The sequence below is a fragment of the Suncus etruscus genome, chromosome 3 (genome assembly GCF_024139225.1).
Source record: "Suncus etruscus isolate mSunEtr1 chromosome 3, mSunEtr1.pri.cur, whole genome shotgun sequence".
NCBI lineage: Eukaryota > Metazoa > Chordata > Mammalia > Eulipotyphla > Soricidae > Suncus > Suncus etruscus.
This window is the reverse complement of record NC_064850.1, coordinates 64235430-64255003: the sequence shown is the minus strand read 5'-3', so window position 1 is coordinate 64255003 and position 19574 is coordinate 64235430. Positions and strand designations below refer to the sequence as shown.

General features: G+C 43.5%; 1 protein-coding gene and 1 non-coding gene across 2 annotated transcripts in view; one reads left to right on the top strand and one right to left on the bottom strand.

The window, feature by feature from the left end:
- The window catches only part of DDX59 (DEAD-box helicase 59), a 205875-nt gene that overhangs the window by 146343 nt on the left and 39958 nt on the right, over positions 1–19574 (top strand). The window lies entirely within an intron of this gene.
- LOC126005172 (U1 spliceosomal RNA) lies at positions 2809–2976 on the bottom strand. Its single transcript, XR_007494344.1, has one exon. It is a non-coding gene; the product is annotated as a U1 spliceosomal RNA (small nuclear RNA).

Here is a 19574-nt window from a genome sequence, read left to right as displayed (position 1 = left end):
TGTCTTTTATTTTTTTAACCTTATCTCTCTTTAAAAAAAAAATTCTGCCACACCTTTCTCCACCATTGATGCTCTGTGAAGACCAGGAATTTAACACCTGGTTATGGTACTCACACATCCTCAACTGTAGTGCTCATCAATATTTGCACTCCTTTTTTTTGTTTGTTTGTTAGTTTTTGGGCCACACCCGGCGATGCTCAGGGGTTACTCCTGGCTGTCTGCTCAGAAATAGATCCTGGCAGGCACGGGGAACCATATGGGACACTGGGATTCGAACCAACCACCTTTGGTCCTGGATCAGCTGCTTGCAAGGCAAATGCCGCTGTGCTATCTCTCCGGGCCCTGCACTCCTTTTTTTTTTTTTTTTTTGGTTTTTGGTTTTTGGGCCACACCCGGCAATGCTCAGGGGTTACTCCTGGCTGTCTGCTCAGAAATAGCTCCTGGCAGGCACGGGGGACTCTATGGGACACTGGGATTCGAACCAACCATCTTTGGTCCTGGATTGGCTGCTTGCAAGGCAAATACCGCTGTGTTATCTCTCCGGGCCCACATTTGCACTCCTTTAATTGTGGTCCTTGCACACTTGTTCACCCTTCATGTTAGAGTTATGGTCCTTGTTGGAAGTTGTGCCCCCTCTGTGGTACTTGCACACATATGCCTCCAGTAAATATAGGTGCCCCTAGAAATTGCTTATAGCACTGGACGGGACCCAGCAGAGCTGCCAGGAAAGTGCTATATGCCTATAGCTTGCAAACCAAGTGTGTAAAGATTTTTGCATTGTTTTTTCAGGAACTTTAATGTCTAGTTTGCTTTTGTTTTGGGATTACATACAATGAACTCAATGGCATCTAATGATATTATATATTTTAATTGCCTATTTAATTTAATTTAATTTACTAAAGCCCTAGATTTACAAAGTTGTTCATAGCTGGGTTTAGACACACTGTGTTCCAGTATCATTCCTACCATGGCACATTCTTCCTTTCCTCCAGGATTCTCAGGTTCCTTCCCACTACACACACTATCTCCAGCCTGCCCCCAGTGGGCTCTATTTAAGTTTAGTTGATGGAGTTTGGAACTCTTGTTTTCTGTGTTGCTGACTCGGCATTTGTATATTTAGCTTTCCCACTCCTCGACACCAGTGGTGGACTCTACCTCCTGAGACTGCTCCCTGTTACTTCCTCTCTACTTCTTCTTCCCCCTCCATCTCTTTCCTTCTCTACCTTCACCTCCCCATATTTTCAGCCAAGGATGATCTAGGCACCTTCTCCTTTCAAACATTGCATTCCTTTGTCCAGTTATATACCATATATAAGTGAGATCATTCTGAGTTTGTGCTTCTTCTTCTGATCTTTTTAACATTATATCTTCCACTTTCATCCATGTTGCTGCAAATTGCTTGATCTCATCTTTCTTTACAGTTGCATAGTTGTTTTTTGTTGTTGTTATTGTTGTGGTTGTTTTGGGGCCACACCCAATGCTCAGGGGTTACTCCTGGCTCTGAGCTCAGAAATTGTAACTGGCAGGCTCAGGGGACCATATGGGATGCCGGGTATTGAGCCTGGGTCGGCTGTGTACAAGGCAAATAAATGCCCTATCACTGTGCTATCACTCAATTAAATTAACCTTGAGAAGGCTCTTTTACAGAAGCCAATTCTATTGGATGTCTAATATAGTCATATTAGCATCACAATCTACTTTTCTAAATCCACGACTGGATCTAAATGAAGTTATTGCTGATTCTGACTTTATAGGACCTAGACAAGCCCTCTAAACCCCAAGAGGTATAATTCTCAAATGCATCCAGAATTTTGGATAATCAATATTTCAAATAATGAGAAATATTTAAAAGCAGAGAAGATTTAGAATAGCAGGGTTTTTTTTTTTGTTTTGTTTTGGTTTGGTTTTGGGTCACACCCGGCAGCGCTCAGGGATTACTCCTGGCTCTACGCTCAGAAATCGCTCCTGGCAGGCTCGGGGGGGGGGGGGGGGCATATGGGATGCCAGGATTCGAACCACCATCCTGCATGCAAGGCAAACAACTTACCTCCATGCTATCTCTCCGGCCACCATCCTGCATGCAAGGCAAACAACTTACTTCCATGCAATCTCTCCGGCCACCCCTAGAATAGCAGTTTGTGGGGGTTTGTAAGCAGTGGTCAGGAGGCCCAGGAACCATTCCTAGCAATTCTTGGCCAATCAGACCAGTGGTTCAATTCCAGAGCCTGAGTATGCATAGCTGCTTCACCTTACTTCCATGCTATCTCTCCAGCCCCTTTACAAAGATTTTAGTGTATATTTTCTCTACAAAGATTTTAGCATATGTTCTCTCCTCTCCTCTCCTCTCCTCTCCTCTCCTCTCCTCTCCTCTCCTCTCCTCTCCTCCCCTCTCCTCTCCTCTCCTCTCCTCCCCTCCCTCCCCTCCCCTCCCTCCCCTCCCCTCCTCTCTCCTCTCTCTCTCTCTCTCTCCTCTCTCTCTCTCTCTCTCTCTCTCTCTCTCTCTCTCTCTCTCTCCTCTCTCTCCCCCTCTCTCCTTTTAAATCGAAATCCCCTTCATTCCAGAGCCCTTTGAGGAACTATCTCCCCAGCCTTTGTATACAAGTTTTTTGTTGTTGTTGTTGTTTTTCTTTTTCTTTTTAGGTTTTTGGGTCACATCCGGCTGTGCTCAGGGGTTACTCCTGGCTCTACGCTCAGAAATCACTCCTGGGGACCGTATGGGATGCCGGAATTTGAACTACCATCCTTCTGCATGCAAGGCAAATGCCCTACTTTCATGCTATCTCTTTGGCCCCTGAATACAATTTTTTTCAGGGGAGAGCACGCACGCAGTCCCCTACTACCAAGAATAACACAGTCGAGTTTCAAACATTTGGGGAAATCGCAGGGGTCAGCACGCCTGCCGGGAGTGCAATGGGCAAGCCTCACCCTGGGGAATCCACCTTCCTGATCATGGAATCACCCCTGCCAGGTAAGTATTGAATACAATTTTTATTAGCAACAAATGTGTTTAATATATAGAGGAAATCACACTTTATTTGTTTTGTTTTTGTGGGAGGGTCTTGGGGGCACACCCAGCAGTGCTCAGGGGTTATTCCTGGCTCTGCACTCAGGGATCACTCCTGGCAGGCTTGGGGGACCATATGAGATGCCAAAAATTGAATCCCAGTAGACCAAGTGCAAGGTAAATGACCTCCCTACTAATCTATATCACTCATCTCTCTCTCCTCTCTCTCTCTTTGTCTCTCTGTCTCTCTCTGTCTCTCTCTGTCTCTGTCTCTGTCTCTCTCTCTCTCTCTGTCCCCCTTTCTTTCTCTCATCATTAGAATGACTCTCTAGTCTCCTCAAAGCATCACAACCTTTGTGGGGAAATTTGCAACCCTGAATTTGCAACTATTCAGCATCTCTCCTGTCCCCTGACCCCTTCATCTGCCCTTCACACACCCTAAACTCCAGGTAAGAACCATGACTTAAGAGAAGGAAAAAGTGTCTTCAAGAACAGGGATCTAGTTGCAGTGAGGGATGTGCTCTAGGGCAACTGCCATGAATCAATGAGTTGGGACAATTCACTGGTCAAATATGGAGCAGACCTGGAGATTCTGTCTCAGGAGGTGATTCATCACAGCACATGAGTGTTTATTAGGGAGGTGGTCAGGAGTGTATGTCTCTAGACTGGGTTTCAAGATTCACATTAATTTGCCAAGTAACTCCAGGGACTATTGAGGAAAACCAGGAATCTGTCTTGTTGCTTTGAAGTCAAAGCTGCACAAAATATGGGGATAGAGAGATAGTATAGTGAGAAAAAGTGCTTGCCTTGTACAGGGCTGACCTAGTTTAATCCCCAGAGCCTCATATAGTCGCCCAAACATTGCTAGGAATAATCCCTGAGTACAAAGCTTAGAATAAATTCCTAACACTACTGGATATAGACCCAATTCAACCCCACTGAAAACATCGCATAAAATAACTTGACTATTTGGTTTGAAATATCATATTTGCTGGCGTATAATACGACCACCTAATTTTGCAGTTAAAACATAGGTTTAGGCCTATATTCGCTGTATCAGACAGAACGTTCCTGTGCTGCATGTGCTGCATGTGTTCCTGTGCTCATGTACCACAGTGAGCCAATCACAACAAGCAAAGGTTCAAAGGTTATACTGTAATAGACTTCCTCTCTGACTCTGGCCCATCTGAGCAGGCTTTTTACAGTGTAGATTTGGGTCCAGAACATTGTCTAATTTGCATGCATAAAAAGCCTGCTTGGATTGGCTGAGTTAGAGAGGTGGCCCGAGCAGCCTGGCAGTGATTGGTGCAGGATCGAGTTGGAAAATTCGTTTTGTGGCAATATTCAGACAATTTTCGTTTAGCGGCATATTGAAACATTTTTCAGGATATACTCGGTGTATAAGACGACCCCTGATTTTTAGTTGACTTTTTTTTGTTTGTTTCAAAAGTTGTCTTATACGCTGGAAAATATGGCATGAGATTTTATTAATCATTCATATTAAAGGATACAATGTATGAAGTTTGGCAGGGGACACTTTAAGGAGAAAGCAGGAAGAACTAAGGTGGTTCTTTGATCAGCTTTGGTTTATTCTCTGGACTCATGTCCAAATATATATCCAAACCAGGAACTCCATATACTCACAAAGGATTCACAATTAGTTTCTAGCTTTTTCCTTTCTCCATGGTGCTGCTCCTCCTCAGTGGACTTTTTTGGATGGAGGGTATTGGGCCACAATTGGAGATGCTTAGGACTTACTCCTATCTCTGCATTCAGAAATTACTCCTAGCAAGCTCATGGGTTGGGAGCCTATCTTGGATGCCAGGAATCAGACTGGGTTGGCCATGTAAAAGGCTAGTGCCCTCCCCTCTGAACTATGGCCCAGACCCCACCTGTGGGGCTTTCTTTATTTTGTTGTTGTTTGGGGGCCTTGCTTGCAGCTGACCCAGTTTCAATCACCGGCATCCCTTATGGTCCCCTGCCAGGTGTGATTTCTGAGTGCAGAGTCAGAGTAACCCCTGAGTGAGTGGCCCAAAAACCATAAGGGGGGGGGGGGAAGAGAGGAGAGAGGAGAGAGAGAGAGACAGAGACAGAGACAGAGACAGAGACAAAGACAGAGAGACAGAAAGAGTTTTCTTTCAAACAACAGGAGTAAGGTATAATTTGTAAGATTCAGCTTGTGAAAAAACTTACAGGAAAAATTATTAATACATGTTAAAAAAAAAAAGGAAAGAAAAGGGCTGGAGAGATAGCATGGAGGTAGGGCATTTGCCTTTCATGCAGAAAGTCATGGTTTGAATCCTGGTGTCCCATATGGTCCCCCAAGCCTGCGAGGAGCGATTTCTGAGCGAGGAGCCAGGAGTAACCCCTGAGCACTGTCGGGTGTGATCCCCCCCTCCAAAAAAAAAAAAAAAAAGAAAAAGAAAAAAAAAAAAGAAAAGAAAGAAAGTGACTGTGGTGGAAACACAGATAACCCAGAGTTTGAATGCATCAATAAATAAAACACATAAACTGAATATAAAGTGTGCCGACCTTTGCTTGGTTCTTAATGGAAACAAACCATTTGGGAGGGTTAAGAAGGGTTCAAACATGGCCATGAAAGTTCAATAAAGGCAAAACGAGTTCCCAAACCCCAGCCCAGCCCAATCTTTTGGGAGTGAATCCTATAATTAGCCATACTCTTGTTTAATCATTCTCATCATGAGCTGAATGCTCTTAAAATTTAGTGTGTCCAACCTCTCCCTGCTTCTCATCTTTTAACTGAGCTGAGGCCATTTTCAAGGCAGGGAGTCAGTGATAGACGGAAAGCTTGAAGATGTCTAGAAGCTTGGTGTCTAGAAAAGTCTGGGAGACAGCGTAGAGCCCAGGAACTCAGACATGGTGTGCAGGAGGCCCTGGGCTTAATCACTACCTGAATATCACCTGCAAAAAGAAAAAGTAAGAAGAGGATCTGGTGCACCAGGCTCACGGTGCACCAGATCGATAGCACAGCAAGTAGAGCATGGCCAACCAGGGTTCTATCCCTGGCATTCCACATGGTCCTCTGAGCCCACCAGGAGTGATTCCTGAGCACAGAACTAGGAAGTAACCCCTGAGCACCACCAGGCATGGCCCCCAAAAAGCAAACAAACACAAATCACCAGGCTTGTGAGCATGAATGTTTGTGAGCATGAACATGTGTGCCTTGCAACCAAAATGTGCAGTCGCACAATGAGAATGGGGCAGCCCCCTTTGACACATATAAGAATTATGAGTGAGTGTGAGTAGCACCACCAAGGGTTCAAGACCTTGGGTCTTTATAACTGTGAGGGAAGGGAAGAGGAATGACAGAAAGAAAGCCCACAGGAAGGGTCCAGAATGGTAGCACAGTAGGGCATTTTCCTTGCACACAGTTGACCCAGGACAAATGTGGGTTCAACCTCTGGCATCATAAGGGATGCCAGTGATTGAAACTGGGTCAGCTGCAAGCAAGGCAAGCGCCCTACCAGCTTTGCTATTATTGCTCTGGCCCCCTGTCTCTTGTTTTTCTGTAAATTGGTGCATCTGGAGGTTCCGTCTGGCTTAGGTACAACTAAGGTACATGAAATCCCTGTGAAGTGTGTACTACAATCAGGCAGTATTACAGAGCTGGTTGAGTGCCAGGGATGTGATCAATGGTAAAACGCTTACTTGGTGAGGCCTCAGATTAAATTCCTAGCACCAGAGGCTGGAGAGATAGCATGGTAGTAAGGCATTTTCTGAAGGACGGTGGTTGGAATCCTGGCATCCCATATGGTCCCCCGAGCCTGCCAGGAGTGATTTCTGAGCGTGTAGTCAGGAGTAACCCCTGAGCACTGCCAGGTGTGACCCAAAAACCAAAAAAAAAAAAATTTAGTACCATCAAAAAATATTCATAAAATTATGAATTAAAAATTATTCATAAAAATTTTTCATAAAAATAAGCCTTGAAGCCAGAGCAATAGTAAGGCACTGCCTTGCATAGACCTAAGTCTGATCTCTAACATCCTATATGGTCCTCTGAGAACTGGCAGGATTAACTCATGCCTGTAGAACCAAGAGTAACCCCTGAGCATCCTCTCCCCATCAAAACAAAAACGAAAAACAAAAGCCAAAAAAGAAGCTTAGGGCCAGAGACACTTGCCTTGCATGTGGCTATGGTAGGTTCAATCCCAGCACCACATTAGTTCCCTGAACAGCACCAGGAATGATCTTTGAGTTCATATTCTTTTGTTTTGTTTTGGTTTGGTTTTGGTTTTGGGTCACACCCAGTGCGCTCAGGGGTTACTCCTGGCTCTGATTTTGAGAAATCACTCCTGGCAGGCTCGGGGGACCATATGGGAAGCCAGAATTCAAACCACATCCTTCCTGGGTCAGCTGCGTGCAAGGCAAACGCCCTACTGCTGTGCTATCTCTCCGGTCCTGAGTCCAGATTCTGATGTAAGGCCTGGCACCACTGAGTGTGACTCCAAGACAAATAAACAAACAATTAAAAAAAAAGAACTGGTTATCTTTTCTGCTCTTCATCAAGATCAGGCATTGTAAGTCTAAATATTCCACTAAAGATTTCCTTCTTTTGGGGCCGGAGAGATAGCATGGAGGTAAGGCATTTACCTTTTATGCAGAAGGTCATCGGTTCGAATCCCGGCATCCCATATGGTCCCCCGTGCATGCCAGGAGCAATTTCTGAGCCTGGAGCCAGGAAAAACCCTTGAGCACTGCTGGGTGTGACCCAAAAACCACAAAAAAAAAAAAAAAAGATTTCCTTTTTTTGAATTTAAACACCATAATTTTCACAAATATACTTGCTGCTGGACTTTTTCTTATTTCTTTTTATTCTCTTTCATTTTATTTTTTAGTTTTTCTTTCTATTTTTTTCTATTTTCCAATAACTTTGCTTTCCCTTATCTTGAAACAAATGTATTATGATCAGTTATGTCAACTATATGATACATTTTCTTTAAATAAAATAAAATTAAAATTAAAAATAAATAAATAAAGGGCTGGAGCTATAGCGCAGCTGTAGGGCATATGCCTTGCATGCGGCTGAACTAGGATGGACCTTGGTTCGATCCCCTGTGTCCCATATGGTCCCAGAAGCCAGAAGTGATTTCTGAGTGCATAGCCAGGAGTAAACCCTGAGCGTCACCTGGTGTGGCCCAAAACCCAAAAATAAATAATTTAAACAACATATTTAATACCATCAAAAATATGATTTATAAAGTTGTTCATAACATAGTTCTTTTAGTCATTAGACATTCAATATTCCAACACCAATTTTACCACCAGTGAGACCATCCCTTCACAAATGTCCCCAGATCCTCCATCACCATCACTAATCCTTTGCCCTTACAGGCACAAATACATCTACTTCATATTGCTTATTACTATGAAAGAGGCAAATAGGCTAGAAAATAGATCATGAAGTGTCAATTTTTGATCATTGTTATATCTCACAATGGTATCACAAACGTCATTATGTGGGAATTTACTGAGCTGATTGGTGCTAATGATCATTTTGTGTTATTTTCTCTCACTGAGCTTTGTGGGCATCTATGCAACTTTCCCATCAAATTTGCTATGTTCCTACTGGGCTGTGAAATATGGAGGCAGTGCTGGGTATAAAGGCTGCTGGATCTTTTCAAAATATATCTGCCCTTATTCCCAAAAGGCTCAGAGTTTCCAGCCCAGAGATCAATCTACCTGAGGTGATTCCGAGACTTGGCTTCTTTTCAAGATGAGTTATGGAGCTGGGTCATTTTGATGCCAGAGGAGGTCAGATGTGGTGGCTGCTAGCTTCTCTGGAAGAGAATATGCCTGCCCCCATTCCAAGAAAGTCCTCACTACAAAGTTCTCTGTCATGTACCCCTAATGCTTTAAACTGTCTTTGATGTGTCTTGCCACACTTTTAATTTCATCAGAGCCTATAATTCCTGTGATGTTCTGTTCGGCTGCTTCATACATTAACTGGGCACATGCTTGGTTTTGGTGACTGTATACTTGACTGCAGTGTTCAGCAGAGATCGCACACTTAGTCTGAGTGCCCAGGTTTCCACTCAGCATGAAGGGTGGAGATGTTTAACCCTTAGCCTGAGGCCTGCAAAGATCAGAGGCCCAACCCAAGTCCCAAAACTGGCTGTTGTCTGCTGTGAAGGAGGGGTCTCTTCCTTGCTTTGTAAACAATCTGTCAGTGTTCATGTATCATTTATGGAAGAGAATTCTTTCTCCACTCACCTGTGATGCATCATTAGGTTCTAAAATGCCCAAGTCTATGTCTGGCCTCACTGTTTGTTCTATTCCAAATGAGCAATAGCTGTGCCCATTTCACTGTCTCTCAATTTCTCTGCCTGGATAAGCTTTGCTGTCTGTTGAGCAAGTTTTTTCCAGAAATGTTTTGGCTATTCTTGATTCTTGCCCTTTTATGCATAATTTAGAATCAACCTGTCATTTTTCCACCTAAAAACCATCCTGAGAGAACTATCACTGGAGATGCATTAATTCTGGTAACCAATTTTGTAGGAAAATGGACCATTTTACAACATTGTCACTCTATGCATATATTTAGTAATTATGAATTTTGTTAATGACTTAAATAGAATTTTCTAATTTTCAGGTCAGAGATATAGTACAATGGATAGGACACTTGCCTTGCAAGCAGCTGACCCAGGTTCAGTCCCCAGCACCACAAATGGTCCTTCAGCAGCACCAGGTGTGATCTCTGAATACAGAGTCAGGAATAATCCCAGAACACAGCCAGGTATGTCCAATAATAAAATTCTCATTTTCTTTACAGATTATTGGCCATTTTTACTAACTTTATTTCCAAAGTAATTGTAAGTGTTCCTCTATTTATCTATTTTTATTCCCTTTCCTCTCCCCCTTCTCTTCACTGTTATTTTTGCTGTTGCTGTAATATTAGGGGTAACTCATAGTCCTAGCTGTGCTGCTCGCCCAGGTCACAGAGAATGAAGTAATCCTGACCCTCATTTCAGAGATGGCAAAGACAAGCTCAGGGGCTCAGTCTCAAGACTGTTCCTCAATTTCACAGTTCCAAGTCCCAGGAAATGAATTCTGAGCAACCGGCTAGAGATCAAGCTTCCCACCACGAGCAGAGAAATGTGTTGCTGCAGCTCTGAGAATTCTGGCACAGCTGAAGAAGTAACAAGAGGGAATCCAGGAGCAGGGAACCACAAAATGCACAGGGATAAATCAGGACAGGAAGATATGGTCCCCAGATCTCTCCTTCCAGAACCTTTTCTGCATTATCTGAACCAGGCTTTATGGAAGGTGCCTTGTGGATGGAATCATTGCCTCTGGTGATTAGGTTTCTCTCTTTTACCTCTCTTAAGCCTGGTCCAGAATTGGTCTGAAGGTTCTTAATTCTAGTTTTGAGTCACACCCAGCAATGTTCAGGGGTTACTCTGCACTCAGGAATCACACCTGGTAGGCTTGGAGGACAATATTGAATAGAACCCAGTCTGTCATGAGCAAGACAAGCATCCTACCCACTGTACAATTGCTCTGGCCCCAGCTAAAGACTATTTCTAATCCTCAAGTTGTTTTCTCTAGAAACCAGCTTCTCTAACTCCCCTCTGAAGGGCTTTCCAAAAATCACCTATTAACATAATCCAGGCTAGCTAAAAGCAGCCCCTTTCCCACCCCCTCAAGAAATTCCAAGGGTTTTCAAAGCTCTGTGCCAGAGCTGGGGGCTGAGATCAGATATGTTTATTTATAGTTCATTACTAAGAATCTTCTAAAGGTGACTCCTGAGGATTGGGTCTTTTTTCTTTCTTTTTTTGTTTATGTTTTTTATTTGTTTGTTTTGGAGACACACTCAGCTGTACTCAGCACTTACTCCTGACTCTGTACTCAGAGATCACTTCTGGCAGGCCTGGGGTACCATATGTGGTGCCTTGGCTTGAACCAGAGCCAGCAGTGTTCAAGTCAAGTGCCCTACTTACTCAACTATTTCTCCACCCCCATGGACTCTTTTTTTTTTTTCCTTTGTTTTTCTTTTAAATACCTTTATTTAAGCACCAGGATTGCAAACATGTTTGTAGTCGGGTTTCAGTCATAAAAAGAACACTCCCCTTCACCAGTGCAACATTTCTACCACCAGTGCACCCCATTTCCCTCCTCCCCCACCTTAACTACACATAAAGTGAATATAGGGGCTGGAGTGATGGCACAGCAGGGAAGAAGTTTGCCTTACACATAGCCAACTTGGGTTTGATGCTCGGCACCCCATATGGTCCCCGAGCCTGTCAGGACTAATTTCTGGGTGCAGATCCAGGAGTAACCCTTGAATGCAGCTGGGTGTGGCCCCCTAAAATAAATAAATGAAGTGAATATATAAATAAAGCTGGGTAAAATGATTCATTACACTCATTTCCCCCTATTTTTTCCTGGCAGGATTGGGGGACCATATGGGATGCCAGAGATTGAACATAGGCCCATCCCAGGTTGGCAATGTGCAAGGCAAACACCCTACCACTGTGCTATCACTCTGGTCCCTATTTTTTCATTATAAAAGGAAATCAGCTCCATATCCTGGGATGTAATACATCCAAGCTTCAGTGCTCTCTCAGTCCATTCTAGCTGCTAGAACAAAGTACCATAGATGAAGGGTATATACAGGAACAGTGGGAGCTGGACAAAGTACAGGGTTTTGGGCTGGCCTTGCACACAATCAACCTGTTTTTAGTCTCTAGTTCTCAGAGCCCGGAGTAAGCCCTAAGCACTCCTAAGAGTGATCCTGACTCCACCCCCCAAAACAAATTAGAAAATTAGCAGGAATGTATTCCCTGTTTTGGGGGCTCATTACCTCTGTGCTCCCTCCCTCTGTGCTCTCCTGATGAATATGATGAGCCTCTCAACATATTTATTGGGGCATGGGCACAAGCATTCAGAACAGAGCTTAGAGTAACTAGGTTGTTTGGGTTTTTGTTTGTTTGAAACAATATCCTATACTGCTCAGGAGTCACTCCCAGCAGAGCTTGGGGAACTATATGTGGTGCCAAGATGGAACTGGGATGGACCATGTGGCCCCTAAAAGGCTAAGGACAAAGGACATACTTGTGTTTGACCAAGTTCTTATCAATCCCACCATCTCTCTGATCCTAGGTGTATTATTAAATAAATTTTTAATTAAAATATATATTTTGGGGTTTTTTTTTTGGCCACACCAAGCAGCACTCTGGGGGTTACTCTGGGCTCTGCCCTCATAAATCACTCCTGGCAGGCTTGAGGGACCATATGGGATGCCAGGGATTGAACCGGGTTGGCTGTGTGCAAGGTAAATGCTCTCTCCATTGTGCTGTGCTATTGCTCTGGCCCAAGATACTATGATTTTTTGGAGGGGACCACACGCGGCAGAGCTCAGGGGTTTACTCCTGACTCTGAGCTCAGAAATTGCTCCTGGCAGGCTCTGGAGATCATATGGGATGCCGGGGATTGAACCTGGGTCTGTCCTGGGTTGGCCGTGAGGCAAACACCCTACCGCTGTGCTATCTCTTCAGCCCCTAAATTAAATTTTGTTAACAAGATAAATTAAAGTGAAGAAATTATCAACATACAAATTAAAAAAAATTTAAAAAAAAGACCTGCTCACAGGAAGCAAATGAGGGAACAGTGTACCAGCTCAAGCTGGGAGACAGCTGAAGGCCCAGTGCATGTGCTTCACTTGCAGATGGCCAGGGTTGATCCCAGGAGGAGTGACCCCCAACATTCTAAGAATAACTCTTGAATGCCACTGGTTGTGGCCCCAAAACAAAGGGAAGAAAGATGGCCCAAACATCTACACCAGTTTCATCCACCACTATTACCACCACCACCACCACCACCCTGGAAACAGCTTTTTCACATGTCTCAAAATCTAATCCTGGGGCCGGCGAGGTCGCGCTAGCCAAGGAAGGACCACGGTTCGATCCCCCAGCGTCCCATATGGTCCCTCCAAGCCTCGGGCAATTTCTGAGCGCTTAGCCAGGAGTAACCCCTGAGCATCAAACGGGTATGGTCCGATAAACAAAAAAAAAAAAAAAAAAAAAAAACTAATCCTATCCAGAAAGATTTATTTTGTTTTGTTTTGGGGAACTTTACCCAGTGGTTCTCAGGGCTTACTCCTGACTGCACTCAGGGATCACTTCTGGTGGGGCTCAGGAATTGAATCCAGGTCAGCCACGTGCCAGGTAAGCACTGTACCTACCGTATTATCACTTTGACCTAGATCTGCAAGGTTTAAGGTGCAATTAGTGGGGCAGTTCCATTGTTCTTTCTAATGTTCTTTCTCTCCAGCTTCTAAAGCTCAGACTCATCCTGTAGGCTATCTAGTCTATCAGAGTGAGCTTCAGTGTGATGCAGCAACCTAAGACATACAGAAAGTGCAGGTATAGTACCTGTATGTTTCAGAGGGAACTATAGGCCTTCCCTTTGATGATTTTCTCACCCAAAGCAAATATTTGCAAACAGTTCCTGCCATCAGTCTTTCTTCTTTGAGAGACTCTAATGACCAAAAACTGGAAAATCAACTGCTACCATTTCTGTAGGTAGCCTCTGGTTTTCATGGAATTATTGAAATATTTTCTACTGTGTGGGTGTGGGCTACACAAAAGTAAAACCTAGGTCTGTGTCTTAGGCCCTCTGGCAGAGGGACCAGTAGACATGGAAGTTGGTACATGTGTGGGTGGGTGGGTGGATGGGGGTGGTCTGGGAAATAAAGCCTCAGTGTAATGATTACACTCAAATAATAGTCACCTTATCACCTGAGGGAAAACTTGGGGGTCCAATCTGATTATGAGACATTTTCATTTTCCTCAGGCTTCTTCCCTGAGTCTTTTTCTTCAGCATGATCTTTTTCTTCAGGATGATCTCCCAGAGGTATAAATACAAGTATGTCCTTTGTCCGTGGCCTTTTTGGGAGGGAGCACATCTGTCAATGCTCAGGGACTAATCTTGGTTCTGAGCTCAGGGATCACTCCTAGTAGTGTTCTGGAGACCATATGAGGTGCTGGGGGTTTGATTCAAGGTTGATGTAGTCACTTGCAACACAAGCCTTACCTCCTGTACTATCTTTTCCACTCGTGTATGTAAAGATGTTCTACCCCCAAATTGGGTCTTCATTGAGCCAACACTACTGGGGCTCTAGTTGTGAAGTGGGTCTGTCCCCATATAAGAGATTCCCCCACTGTAGAATTCAGGAGCAGCTCACTTGATTTTGTTGTTGTTGGGTTGGTTTTTGTTGTTGTTGCAGCTCACTTGATTTTTGTTGTTGTTGTTGTTGTTGGGTTGGTTTTTGTTGTTCTTGTTTTTGGGCCACATTTGGCAGTGCTCAGGAGTTACTTCTGGCTCTTCACTCAGAAATACCTGTAGCTCCTGGCAGGCTCAGGGGACCATATGCGATGCTGGGTTCGTTCCAGATCAGCTGCATGCAAGGCAAAGGTCCTACTGCTGTGCTATCTCTCAGGACCCACAGTTGAGTCACTTGGAAAGATGGAAACATTTACATTAGTGGTCACTGGAGACCAGAATTTGTTTCTCTATGTTTACCCTAGTTCTTTACCTCTAACTTCAGACCCAGTGATAAATAAAATCCTTCCTGTAGATAAAACTGAGGGTTTCTAGTTTCATACTTGACTTCCAGGCACCTCTGAGAACTACTGCTATGTTTCAGAGCACTGACTTCTAAGACAAAAATGAAAACATGAAAAATAAAATGAGATACTGAAAAGTTTCTGCAAAGGTTTATTTGCTTAGGCCAAGGATATACATATATCTTCTTATTTAACAATATAAATAGTATCATGGATTTATAATGTACTTAACTTTTGGAAGGACCTTTTGATGGATTATCTCAGTTTTTGCGGTCTGTGTTCACTCTAACTGTAACAGTTAGAGTGGTAGATGGTCTATGTCTAAAAGGAAATTCTGATATTGTAACATATTTTGAGTTTTTCTACTGCTAAATAATAGTGCTTTGGGCTAGGTAGATCCTTTTTAGGCAAAGACATATGTACAGTTACTTTCTATTTTCTTTTCTTTTTTTTTTTTTACAGCTATCTTTTATTTGGGGAGTGGGTCACACCCGGCTGTGCTCAGGGGTTTCTCCTGGCTCTACGCTCAGAAATTGCTCCTGGCAGGCTTGGGGGACCATATGGGATGGTGGGATTCGAACCACTGTCCTTCTGCATGCAAAGCAAATGCCCTACCTCCATGCTATCTCTTCAGCCCCTACAGCTACTTTCTTAAACTCAGTGATCTGACACTAATTGATCTATTTACCTACAATAAAGTCATTCACTTGGCCAGAAAGATAGTACAGCAAAAATAACACTTGCCTTGCCCACGGTCAATTTAGGTTTAGATCTCCAGCATCCCATATGGTCCCCCTGATCAGTGCAAGTGATTCCTGAGTGAAGAGCCAGGAGTAAGCCCTAAGTACCACTGGGTATGGTCCAAAAAACAAAATTAATTTTTTAATTAAAAAAATTAAGTAATTTGGGGCCGGGTAGGTGGCGCTGGAGGTAAGGTGTCTGCCTTGCAAGCGCTAGCCAAGGAAGGACCTCGGTTCGATCCCCAGCGTCCCATATGGTCCCCCCAAGCCAGGGGCGATTTCTGAGCACATAGCCAGGAGTAACCCCTGAGCGTCAAACGGGTGTGGCCCAAAAAAAAACCAAAAAAAAAAAAAATAAGTAATTTATCAGCTCTTAATAAATACATGCTATAATAAACAGATGATTCCTAGTTCTTTAAAATACATTTACATAAACTTTGGGATAATTGAGTCTATTTGAGGTAAGGGTGTGGAACATTTCTGGGGTTACTCAGGGATCACTCCTGCTAGTGCTCAGGGAACCATATGTGGGGCCAGAGATAGAACCAAAATTGGGCTCAGGCAAGGAAGAGCCTTAGCCCGAGTACTATCTTGTTAACCCAGGATAGCTTATAACCTATTGAATACAATCATTTCAATTTTCAGAGCATATTATTATACTGCTAGACTGAAGGTTAAGGTTTATTTTTACAGCAAGTGTTCATTGTTGTCTGTGTGTTTCATTAAAGAACTATATTATAACCAAATAATGCCTGGTTGTAGGGTAAAGGAAGGATCAAGAATGCCATCTGCTAAAGTGAAAATTTAAAAGCAGTATTGAATCTATTCCTGCCATCTATACTAAGATGTTAAAGGTTCTTGGAATGAGCAAACAATAAAAAGTTAAAAATGGAAAGGCTTTTAGCCTGAAATGAATCACCACCTAAAATGAAAAAAAAAAAAAAAAAAAAAAAAAGGAACACCCACAGATTTCATTATTTGAAGGAAAAAATGACATCCTGTATTTTTACAAAAGAGAACAAGATGTGGAAAATGGCAAAGTGTCCCATTTTCTTCTGGGGAGAATTCTTTCACATCAGAATGCCCTCAAATGCCAACCATAAGCTGAAGGCATTACCTTACAGTAATGATTCCAGCTGATCACTGTTCTACCCATGAGATTCTAACCTTAGGAGTCCTGCTTTGACCATTCTCCCTCCAGCTCCAGATTCTAGACTTTTCCCCAGGAGTCCTCTGATTTGCTCAGAAGTGCATCCATAGAAGGAAACCCATCTTCACTCAGACTGTAGCCCATGGCTAATGTTTCTAATGACTTCCTTGAAAACATCCTTAAAATCCTTTCCCTTCTCTCTCCCTATTTCCCCTCCAGTGTCTTTGGGAAAGTCCCCTTCTCTAGTTCTGCCCCACAACATACCCGGCTGGGTGTGCGGGACAGCAGCTGAATATTACTCAGCTGCTGGATCCAAGCCCAGGTCCTCCCCTAGGCCTGGCTTAAGTCACAGATAGTGGTTCTGAACCTTCCTTCACAACCCACTACATTTTCTGGAAGGTTCCCCTTTCTTTAAAAAAAAAAAAAAGTTATGACACCATGATTAACCAAGTTCATAATATAGTTATTTCAGGCATTAAATGTTCAAAGCATAATTCCACCACCAGTTTGACCTATTCTCCACCAGTGGACCCAGTTCTGTGTTTTCAGGCCTCTCCTGTGATGATAATTCCTCATCAGAACACCTGTTATGGCCTATCCTTCCCAACCTTTTGATAATGGAATCGGCAGGTTCAGAAATAAAGCAGAGGAGCCTGAGCAACACACTTCTTTCATCAGCGTGTATAGTAAAGTACCTCATTATCCTACCCTGCATCCTTGTTTATTCAGAAATTGACCCCTTGTTGGGATCTGGAGTCCACCCAAACCTTTTCTCTTCAATGATGAGACTCTCTCACCAAAAGCATAAGTTTTACTTTTCTCCTGACTTATTTTCACCAGCAAACATTACACCATAACAAAAACATTATTTGGGGGGAGGGAAAGCCACCCCCTGCAGGGCTGGGGTTCACTCCTGCAGTGTTCAGGAGATGCAAATTTCATGCTCCGGCTTTCTGCGCCATCTCCCCATATACCCCTTGCATCCTAATCTGCATCAGCAAAAAATAAATTCTTGGCCACATCTCTTTCCTGTCCTGCATTGCTCTTTAAAATGGTTTTGCTGTTCTCTTTATAACAATATACCTGGGATAACTCATGATTCTTTTTAAAAATTATTATTTATTTTATATGTATATTTTAATAATATCTATATTTAAGGGGCCGGAGCCATAGTACAGCGGTAGGGCAATTGTCTTGCATGCAGCTGACTCAGGACAGATCCAGGTTCAATTCCTGTCATCCCATATGATTCTCTGAGCCTGCCAGGAGCTATTTCTGAGCACAGAGCCATGAGTGACCCCTGCACACTGCCAGGTGTGTCCCAAAAACCAAATATAAGTTTAAGTACCATGATTACACACATGTTTGTTGTTGGGTTTTAGTTATAAAAAAAGAACACTCCCCTTCACCAGTGCAACCTTCCCACCACCAATGGCTCCCAATTCCTGCTGGTATCACCTGCCTGTATTCAAGACAGGCGACAGTGATCTCTCACTCACTACCATTGTCACAATAGTTGACAACCCATAATTCTGACTTCACTGGACATCTCACATTTCCTCTAGTCCATGTCCCTTCAGAAGCCTCTTAGCCAGTTCACTTACAGCTTCCTTGCTGGTGGACATAAGTTTATACACCAGAAAGATCAGTCTTTTCTGTTCTTAATCAAGTTGTGCGTGACTTACTCTTACATGCTTTTTTTTTTTTTTCAGGGGGTTGAGTGACACCCAGCTGAGCTCTTAACTTACTCCTGGGTCTATGCTCAGGAATTACTCCTGATAGCACTTGGTGGGACCTACTTAGTGACAGGGATTGAACTCTGGGCAGCAAAATATGAGGCAAATGCCTTGTCCCTCTAATATCTCCCTGCCACCTTCTTTGTCTTGAAATTCTTTTTTACTTTTGGTTCCCAGGGCAGAGCTTGCTTTGGGTTTTTCTCCACTAGGGTTTTCTCTCAGATCCTGGACAGGTTTATCTACTCGGCTTTTATAGCCAACATGCCAGGGAGCTGTCATGGGTTCTCATCTTTTCTTAACATATATTTATGCTCCAAGCTACTATTGCTAGTTTTGTAGCTTTAAATACCATTTGCACACTTGTAACAGGAGGAGGGAGGCTGAGGGAAAGGCAGGAAGACTGTCTTTGGATTAGAAACCAACTTGTACTTTCTACTTTTTAGACAGTGATGATGAGCATGATGAGAACATACAAAAAAAAATGTTTCTTTCTTGCATCTGTCACAATAAATTAGGTTGTTCCCATTGGGCTTCAAGCTTCACCCTGACAATAACAAGGGCTGGGTTAAAATTGTAGGCAGAGGGGCCGGCGAGATAGCATGGAGGTAAGGTGTTTGCCTTTCATGCATAAGGTCATCAGTTCGAATCCCGGCGTCCCATATGGTCCCCCGTGACTGCCAGGAGCAATTTCTGAGCATGGAGTCAGGAGTTTCCCCTGAGCACTGCCGGGTGTGACCCAAAAACCACACACACAAAAAAAAGAAAGAAAGAAAGAAAGAAAGAAGAAAGAAAGAAAGAAAGAAAGAAAGAAAGAAAGAAAGAAAGAAAGAAAGAAAGAAAGAAAGAAAGAAAGAAAGAAAGAAAGAAAGAAAGAAAGAAAGAAAGAAAGAAAGAAATTGAAGGCAGAAAACACATCCTCAGCAGTGTAGGTCCTGAGAGGCAGGAGGAGAGCTCTAGGACAGAGCCAATATTTGGTCAGAGGACAGACACATTTGTTAACCAGAGGGAGGGCTCTGAGATCTGTGGGCATCTGTGGGCATTAGAGGGTGGGGAGTTTCAGCAAAAGCAGAAGTAGATCAGTGGCAGTGTCATGCTAGATGAGAGAAGCCAGGTCCTATCACGAGAGGAGTCACTGAGGCTTCGAGGTCAGGGCAGACACCTTTGGGGTTTGGAGAAAGAGGTGATTTGGGGCGGGTGTGTGTGTGTGTTCACATACAGAGAAGCTTAGGGATTATTACTGGCTCTGCACTCAGGAATTACTCCTGGGAGTGCTCAGAGAATCATATAGGGTGCTGGGGATAGAATCCATATCAGCCTTATGCAAGGCAAGTGTATTATGGCTCTGGCCCCAAAAAGTGG